Source organism: Sprattus sprattus, assembly GCF_963457725.1.
Source record: "Sprattus sprattus genome assembly, chromosome: 18".
Taxonomy (NCBI): domain Eukaryota; kingdom Metazoa; phylum Chordata; class Actinopteri; order Clupeiformes; family Clupeidae; genus Sprattus; species Sprattus sprattus.
This window is the reverse complement of record NC_137916.1, coordinates 4,945,798-4,954,626: the sequence shown is the minus strand read 5'-3', so window position 1 is coordinate 4,954,626 and position 8,829 is coordinate 4,945,798. Positions and strand designations below refer to the sequence as shown.

At 38.8% G+C, this 8,829-nt stretch overlaps 1 protein-coding gene across 3 annotated transcripts in view; it reads right to left on the bottom strand.

Annotated features, from left to right (window-relative positions):
- The window catches only part of tbc1d16 (TBC1 domain family, member 16), a 40,724-nt gene that overhangs the window by 7,144 nt on the left and 24,751 nt on the right, over positions 1-8,829 (bottom strand). The window lies entirely within an intron of this gene.

The window sequence follows — 8,829 nt, the reverse complement described above, 5'->3', positions numbered from 1 at the left end:
TTGGTTATGTCAACAAATCGGCCAAAGCGAGACACAGGTCTTCCAATGCCATACATCGTCAGATGTCATCTGACAAACAGCTCATGTGCCGCTAAATGAAACCGTGGCCGTCCATCATGATTCTGGCTAGTTAGTTTCACTTGCTAGCTAACATTAATCCAATCTATCCAATGTTATATTGATAAACATTCATCGAAAGTTTAAATACTTTTTTATTTCAGTTCAGTTTGTATTAAGCATGTCAAAACGAGGTACCCCTATGTATATTTATTTTCATTGCAAGTCTTAGCCGAGGCTAGAAACATTTGCATGTAAATATGAATTGACCCAGTCTTTACTTTCTTCACTGACACAGGTAAAAATGAAGACTGCATCAAATGAAAGCTAAGCTTTGGGAAGGGAATGGATAAAAAGAAAGACAGGAGGTGGTGGAGATGGGAGGAGGAGGAGGAGGAGGAGGAGGAGGAAGAGCCGGTACTGCCCCCTGTGCCCAGGAGAGTGATACTTGTATGTCCCTGTGCTGTTCAACACAAACAAAAATGGACTGACCTGGGGCCTGTACTACGAAGCAGAATTTTGGGGTTGGTGCGGCCATTTCAGGTTTAACCCTGGGTTTTCAGTGTCACAATGGTGTTTCAGACTTCATTCAAGGCCTAAACCCTGAACCCTCACAGACTTCATTCAAGGCCTAAACCCTGAAACCTCACAGACTTCATTCAAGGCCTTAACCCTGAACCCTCACAGACTTCATTGACGTCACCTGGTAAGGGATCAAAGGCAAGAGGCTGCAAAGGCTAAAAATGGTATAAACAGGAATGGGACAGCATGTTGTGATCATGTTACCTTGACGACATTAAAACACGTGGTTTAGGGACTTTTTATTTTACAATTTGCACCTTCTTCACGGCCAAGGGACTTAAGGGACCGATTGCCTGATTTGAACGTGTCCCAGGCTTTTGCCTTACAAAGTGGAAAGAGGTAATTGTCAAAACAGCATCATTAAGCAAATATTTTAAGAAAGGGTTGATGAAAGCATATGCCATATTACACACCTAGTTTTTTCATCCCTCTGTTTTCATGCGTTTTTTATGTAACATCTTAAATCCTTGTTAATGTACTTCCTGTTTTATGGTGGTTGTTTACAGCCTTGGTAAGCTTCTGGTTTTCTCGTGTTTCATGTTACAACACCACTTACTGTGGGTAATTCCCTCTGGCAAAGTCTGCAAAAATGCAGACTTACAGAAATTGTACATTAAGGGCTCAAAATGTCTGCGAGAGAGCCCTCGTGCACTTGGCCATTCCGATGTGGGACAGCTCTAAGCCCTAATGGATTTATCAGGAACGCGCATGAACGTCCGCCAGTCCGTGAGTGTGGACTTTAGGGTAGCTGCACCACAAACATTAATTTGACTCACTTCATCTGACTTTGAATGTCACTCAGTGTATTGAGTGCAGACAATTTTGGTTCTGATTCACTGGGCTTTTTAAGGGGTACTACTTTTGGTACAGTTCATTTTCCTTATAAAAGAGCCTCCAACTTAAACAGAATGCTGTTGCTCGCACACTCACTAGAACTAAAACATATGAACATATCTCACCTGTACTTGCCTCTCTGCATTGGCTCCCTGTCAAAAGTAGAATTGATTTCAACGTACCCCTTCTAACATACAAGCCCAAAACGACTTGGCTCCAAACTACCGTAAGCAATTAGTTGTCCCCTATTGCCCTCCAAGACCGCTCCGTTCCCAGAGTGCAGGCCTCCCCCTAATTCCAAGAATATCAAAAGCCAAAGTAGGAGGCAGAGCCTTCAGCTTCTGAGCCCCCTTCCTCTGGAATAATCTCCCTGCCTCAATCCGAGATGCAGAAAGCCTTTCCATATTCAAATTGAGACAAAGAAAGACATTCCTCTTTAGTGCATATTATAGCCATGAATAATTGCGTCAAAAAACCCATCACCTGTCGGGCCAGCCAGATAGCATTACTCATCACACTTAACACATACAAAATCCCCCTAATCAATAAAACTGGGCTTCAGACAGCCCATGTTGTATCGTGAAGGAGGGCCTTTATGGATCCCGGATACAGCATACAGTGTGTGTTGGGGCTGTAACTAAAATCTGTATGCACCATGTCAGCCAACCATAACTAAAACATACCAAAACCAAATGCAAATACCATTCCCATACACCTGGCCAGGCAGCCTCTCTCTCTCCCTCTCCTCTTATATCCTATTGCTAATGCCTATAATGATACTGATAAAATGGCCATACTACCTACTGTTAATAGACTACCTAAAATAATCTCCTTATCTGATGTCTACTAACATACATGTTCTCTCTCCCTTATAGCATGTTCCAATTGCTGATGGATGGCGAAACATTGCCCCCCACCTTCACTGCTCCCCATTTACGCATAATGGACAGCCAAACTCTACCCACTCACTCTGTCTCTTTCTTCCTCAACTAGTCTCCCATATCTTCGCTATGGAACGCTGCTGTAGTCTCTCTCCCCGATCTACCTGTAGAAACCCTCGGCCCACATGCCTCCATCACCACCATACTGCTGTACACTTACCCAACCCCATAATCTATGATAGCATTTATATGCAATACATATTAGTGCCACCACCGACATTTTTCTGTTCCTGCTCTTCTTACCCCTGTAACAGTAACCCTGTATACACACCAAGTTGTTTTTGTATGCATCATGTATAAACCATATGACTTTTGTATATACAGCCGCGGAAAAAATTGAGACCACTTCAAAATGATCAGTTTCTCTGGTTTTACTATTTATTGGGTTAAAGTAAAATGAACATTTTTGTTTTATTCTATAAACTACTGACAACAGTTCTACCTAATTCCAAATAAAATTATTCATTTAGAGCATTTATTTGCAGAAAAATTACAAATGGTCAAAATAGCGAAAAAGATGCATTGTTTTCAGATCTCGAATAATGCAAAGAAAACAAGTTCATATTCATTTTTAAACAACACAAAACTAATGCGTTAACTTAGACAGTGATCACAAATCAAAAATTCAAGTTCTGGAAACACAGCATCTTTTTTGCTATTTTTACCATTTACCACTAGACACGAACACCGTAAACAGGTGGTAATTCATTCCACGCGTTTTCTGGTTAAACAATAAATGTTGTAAACCATGATCGGTGTTCTTTCCATATGTATGCGCGATTGTATACAAGAGCAATTTACATGTGTTAGCGGCCGTGGAGAATGGGAGATAATTGCGGTTGTATATCCTTGTGTGCGTGCGTGATTGTATGCAAGTGCAATGTGTGTGTGTGTTAGCGGTCCTGGAAAATGGGAGACACAGTTGTGTATACTATGTACAGCCTTGTGCATAGCAACGCAGGTAACGAACTAATTTAAAATTTCAGTAACTGTAACTGCGTTACTTGATTTAAAATAATTCTTAGTTACCGGCTCATTACCGCTAAAAGTAGTGGAATTACAGTAACGCGTTACTTAGTAACGCGTTACTCCCAACACTGCTGACAGAATTGAAGATGAAAAGTTGTCATCTTACAAGTGGTGGTGTTTGTATAGATAATCTGACATTAGAGTCTGTAGTCTATAGTAGTCTGACATTAGATCCATTACTACCCTCTATCCCGAAACCAAGATCAACTGCCACACACCCCTCTATGCCGGTTTTGTACATTGAATGCTAAACAGTATCCTTTCAGGAAGTCACAGAGACACCAAATCTTAATACCCCATCTGAAAGGTTTCTTAGGCATATACTGTATCCAAAGTAACATGCCGTCAAATTTACTCATGGCCTCCTCACCCACTGAAAGATTTTTACATGGCCAAAGAAGTTCAAGGACGTTCTCCTGGAGGACACACATTGCAGTTTTTTCCGATCACTTTTAAACTTGTGTCAATACCATGTTCACTTTTTCCAAACTCTTCACACTGTGGTCTTAACAGACGCTCACCTCAGCATATCAGTTAACTTTTGGTGCAAAATGCCAAAACACTTCATACTCCACCCAAAAGTGAGATATGCTGCCGTAACTTTAGCAAATGTTCTCTCTCAGATTACAATGACCTAAAAAACATAAATAACTTGAAGCATTGCAAATTGCATATACAGTATAACATGTTGCATTGCATCTTAGAAAATACATCAATCCAAGCCAAGTATCTGAAGACAGTTTTCATATGTTAGTTTGCTTCTCACTGTCTTTCACTGGTAGCCCATGATTAACAGTACTGTAATAGTGGAAACAACTCTTCAGGGACAGCTACATCTATGCTTGCCGAGATAGTAAGAAGTCTGCAAGAAGTCTGCAAGCCAAAAAAAACTAAATAATCTAAATAAACTCTCTGCTAAAGTAAGAATACTTTGTCTAATTCAAGTATGTAACTTCATTTGTCTGTCCAAATACAGCATCTTTACATCGACAGTAATCTAAATTACTGTAAATTAGGTTTTGAACTGAAAGAAGAGCAGAGTATCTAAACATCGGCAAAAAAATGCTGTAGTTGCACAGCGTTTTGCTTGTAGTAAACATTGACTGAGACAGGTGTCCATGAATTTCGGAAGAAGTAGTCATTGACCGCATTTGTATATAGGCATAGGGGCAAGTATCCACAGTATGGTTCACATAGTCTACTGGTATGCTCGATGGGTTAAGTGTTTTGGAAATGTGTACATGGTATTGAGACGAGTGAAAATGATTGGGAAAAAACTGTAAAAACAAACTTTTCCTTTGGTTTGTACATACAAGTTTTGTGTGGCAAGATTGCCAGGTGTGATAAGTGGTACAGTGGTTAGTGTTGTTAGCTAACAAGTATCTGACCTGGGTTCAATTGATGGGCAATGAAAGATGATAGTGTAAATCACTTTGGATAGACATGTTTGTTTTAGTTCCCTTTTTGGGTCACTTTGTCTCATTGATGGCCCATGCCTTTCATATGCAGCAGTAATAGTGGGAAAATGTCTTCATTGACACCTACAGTACATCTATATTTTACATGTATGTACATTTCAACGCAAATGCTGTGCTGCAGTATAGTTGGTAGCAAGGCTGCAAAACAAACAAAACAAAGATGTAAACTAAATACATTTATGAATACATCAGTAAAAACAAAATCAGTTTTATGTCAAGTTTATAATTTAATTTGTCTGAAAATACAGCATATTTCCATCTACAGTGATCTAAATTGTGTCTGGTTAAAAAAACTAAAGTTAACTGTTTTGAACAGAGTATCTAAATATCTTGAAAAAAAATGCTGTAGTTGCACAGCATTTTGCTGGTGGTGAACATTGACTGAGACAGGTATCCATGAATTTTGGAAGTGGTCATTGACTGCCTTTTGTATCTAAGCAATGGAAAAGTATCCCATTAGACTACTGCTGGATGTGTTAAGTGTTTTGAGAAAGAGTACATGGTATTGAACCAAGTGTAAAAATGATTGAAACAAACTGTAATGGTCTCACTTTCTGAAGCTTGTCACCAGAGTCTGCTATCTTTGGGTTTGAACAGGGTAGGTATCTGCATAACTCCTCATACTTATTTCATGGCATTGGTGTCTGCCACAGGACATTTGTAAGAATGGATCAGATGAACAGTAGTCAACAAAAGAGGCTAAAGGATGGATACCCATGAGGATGTTTATCCTCACAAACACCTTCACCTCCTCCACAAATGTATTGCACCAGGATGCTTTTGAAGAGGCATAGAGTTAGGTGTTATCCACCAAATTAGCAAAAATGTTGGTAATCTATGGTATGGTTTAGTAGTGTTAATATTTTAATATTTATTTTAATAATTATTCATTTACAAAATATATAACAAATACTTATTAAATACATTAAGAATATATTACATATAATAACTACGTCTGCTGTACGGTTAAAAACTTATGAATTTAAACTTTAGGGTGTATGTAAAGCTTTGTATTTTAATATTTGTAGAAGTCACTAATACATATTTGATATCATATTTCACAAAGAATTTATGCCCTTTCAAACAAAACAAACTTGTAATTGTAATTTTTCCTTTTGTTTTCTAACTGTCACTGTTTGTTTACAGAATAACAAAAAAATGAAGGAATTCTCTGTTTTTCGTGGGATTTTGCTAGCCTGACGATGTCATACTCATAATTCTAGTCAGAATATGAGTCTGATACTGAACCATTGGGCTGTGATTATGGGGCGTGTTTCAACGAACCAGGAAAGAAAATGCCTCTTCGCTGAATTGGATACCTTGAACCAATCAGAGCAACGTAGTATTACCATCTGATAGATTAAACTTTTACCTGATCCCGTAGGAACAAGGCTTTGAACCGGTTCACGGAACGAAAACGAAAACCAGAAACTTTTGATGTTTTGCTAGGAACAGAAACGAAACCAGAAACTTTAAAAAAAAATATGTTCCAGATCAGAATCGTTTACCTAAAATAATGGTAACCGGTTAATAACGTTATTTTTTCGCTCTTTCACAAGATTCCTAAATGCAATATGATTGGTGATGTTCTCTTCCGGTCGTTAACTTAGATACTAGAGAACCGTGCCGCGCGCCGCCAGCTGGTAGCCTTATCGGATCAAATCTATGCACAAGCTGTAGCCACCAGTCTCTCAAATTCAATCTTAAGAAGAGGTAAATATTGTACCAAGTATCTCACACATGTTTGTTTTAAATAGGAATTCTATAAGATAGGCTACGAATTTCCAATGCATTGTTGTAAAAATCTGCAGGGTCAAGTTAATGAAATTATAGCTAAGTTGGACAGTTAGCATTAGCAGTAGACTACCTTGCTATTGCCCAGCATAACCGACCCTAGTTTGTTAAGTCTTTATTTAAAACGTAGGCTAATACGGTAGTTCTCATATTTGGAATTTTAACTTTTTTGTTCAGATGGGAAGACATTGCGAGAATCCTATGCGGCAGCATTATTCATTTGACCCCGCGACTAACAAATCCAAATACAACATTGAGGGATGTATGTAGATACCATTGTAGTTTTGTAATATTTGTATTGTCTCTGTTGACAAAAATGCACTGATTGGGCCCTGACGAGGTTTGGCCAAATGCTGTTATGTTTTGTTTGCCCAATAAACAACATGGCATACATTTTCCTTGTCTTAACTCATGTATAATACTTACAAAATGTCAGAATTACAGTTGCCGCTTACATAATGTAGCCTATAGTGCTTTTTTAATGTTTAATGACAGGATAGAGACATATAAGATTATTTTAAAGTCCTAATGATCAGTCTACTTATTTGTATGTCCTGCAGCTGACATGGAACGCTATTAACCGGTTCAGGAACTTTATTTTTTTGTTCTAACCGGTTCAGGAACGTCAATTTTAGGGTTAGAACGAAAACCGGAAACGTTAAAATACTGTTTCTGATCGGAACGAACCAATTGGGAAAAAATTCTGGTTCAAAGCCCTGCGTAGGAAGGACGGCAAAAACATCTTTTCAATCGACAAATGCCTTGATCGCGTTTCTCTGTTCCTCTTTCAAAATGAATGCGCTGTCAATATTTGTTGAGATATGCCTGCTCACGTTACTTAATTAGCATCAAGGCTAGCTAGCTACAGTGTGTTTCAATGGGTTTTTGGTGTACGCGTTAGCAGTGACCTAACAATAATGGTCTAGAGAGCTTTAGTTAAGACAAACAATACTCTGCAACATTCGTGTTGCATATACACAACTAACCGAGTCAATGTAGACATTAAAAAGTCGTGTAGATAGCTTAATTCACATAAAATATTCCCCACTAAGCTCCCGAGACGCGGCCATCTTGGTCGGAGTTCGAATCTACCGGTTAATTCAACTCAAGCGTTGGTTGATCATCTGTCCATCAACGTATAAAGCCCGCCCTTACAATTTGATTGGTTTAGATTGCTTTTTCGACTTTTTCGAAAACTTGAATCTCTCCCAACTAGCTCAAGTCCAGACTGAATCTCCCAGACCAAATATTTTGTGGGCGGAGTTCAGGCTGGTATCCAGGCTAGGATTTTGCTGCAGTGTTCTAGAATTCTATTGTGGTATAGAGGGTTAAAATTTGGTAAAAATGTTGTCAGAAGTTTATAGAATGAAACAAAAATGTTAATTTTACTCAAACACATACCAATAAATAGTAAAACCAGAAAAAAATGATAATTTTGAAGTGGTCTCTTAATTTTTTCCGCGGCTGTATATTATGTACATAATCCACACGCATGCTGTGTACAACACTTGTTGTTTCTCTTCCCCTTCTGCCACACAACCCCCCCTTTTTTCCGCTGGCATATGCATGGACAAACTGCTGACAGGTGTGTCAGGTGTGTGTGGTTGTGAGATTTGCTCCATGTTTGTGTGTGTGTATGTGTGTCAGTGTGTGTGTTTGTGAGATTTCCTCCATGTGTATTTGTGTGTGTGAGTGTGTGTGTTTGTGAGATTTCCTCCATGTGTGTGTGTGTGTGTGTCAGTGTGTGTGTTTGTGAGATTTCCTCCATGTGTGTGTGTGTGTGTCAGTGTGTGTGTTTGTGAGATTTCCTCCATGTGTATTTGTGTGTGTGAGTGTGTGTTTGTGAGATTTACTCCATATGTATTTGTGTGTGTGTGAGTGTGTATGTTTGTGAGATTTGCTCCATGTGTATTTGTGTATGTGAGTGTGTATGTTTGTGAGATTTCATCCATGTGTGTGTGTGTGTGTGTATGTATGTATGTAAATGGTAATGAGCCCTAGTGACTAGTGACTATGTTTATGGCAGAGATAGTGACACACACACACTCTGAATTCTATCTCTGCATTTTACCCATCCAGGGTAGTGATACACACAGTGAAGCACACAGTGAAGC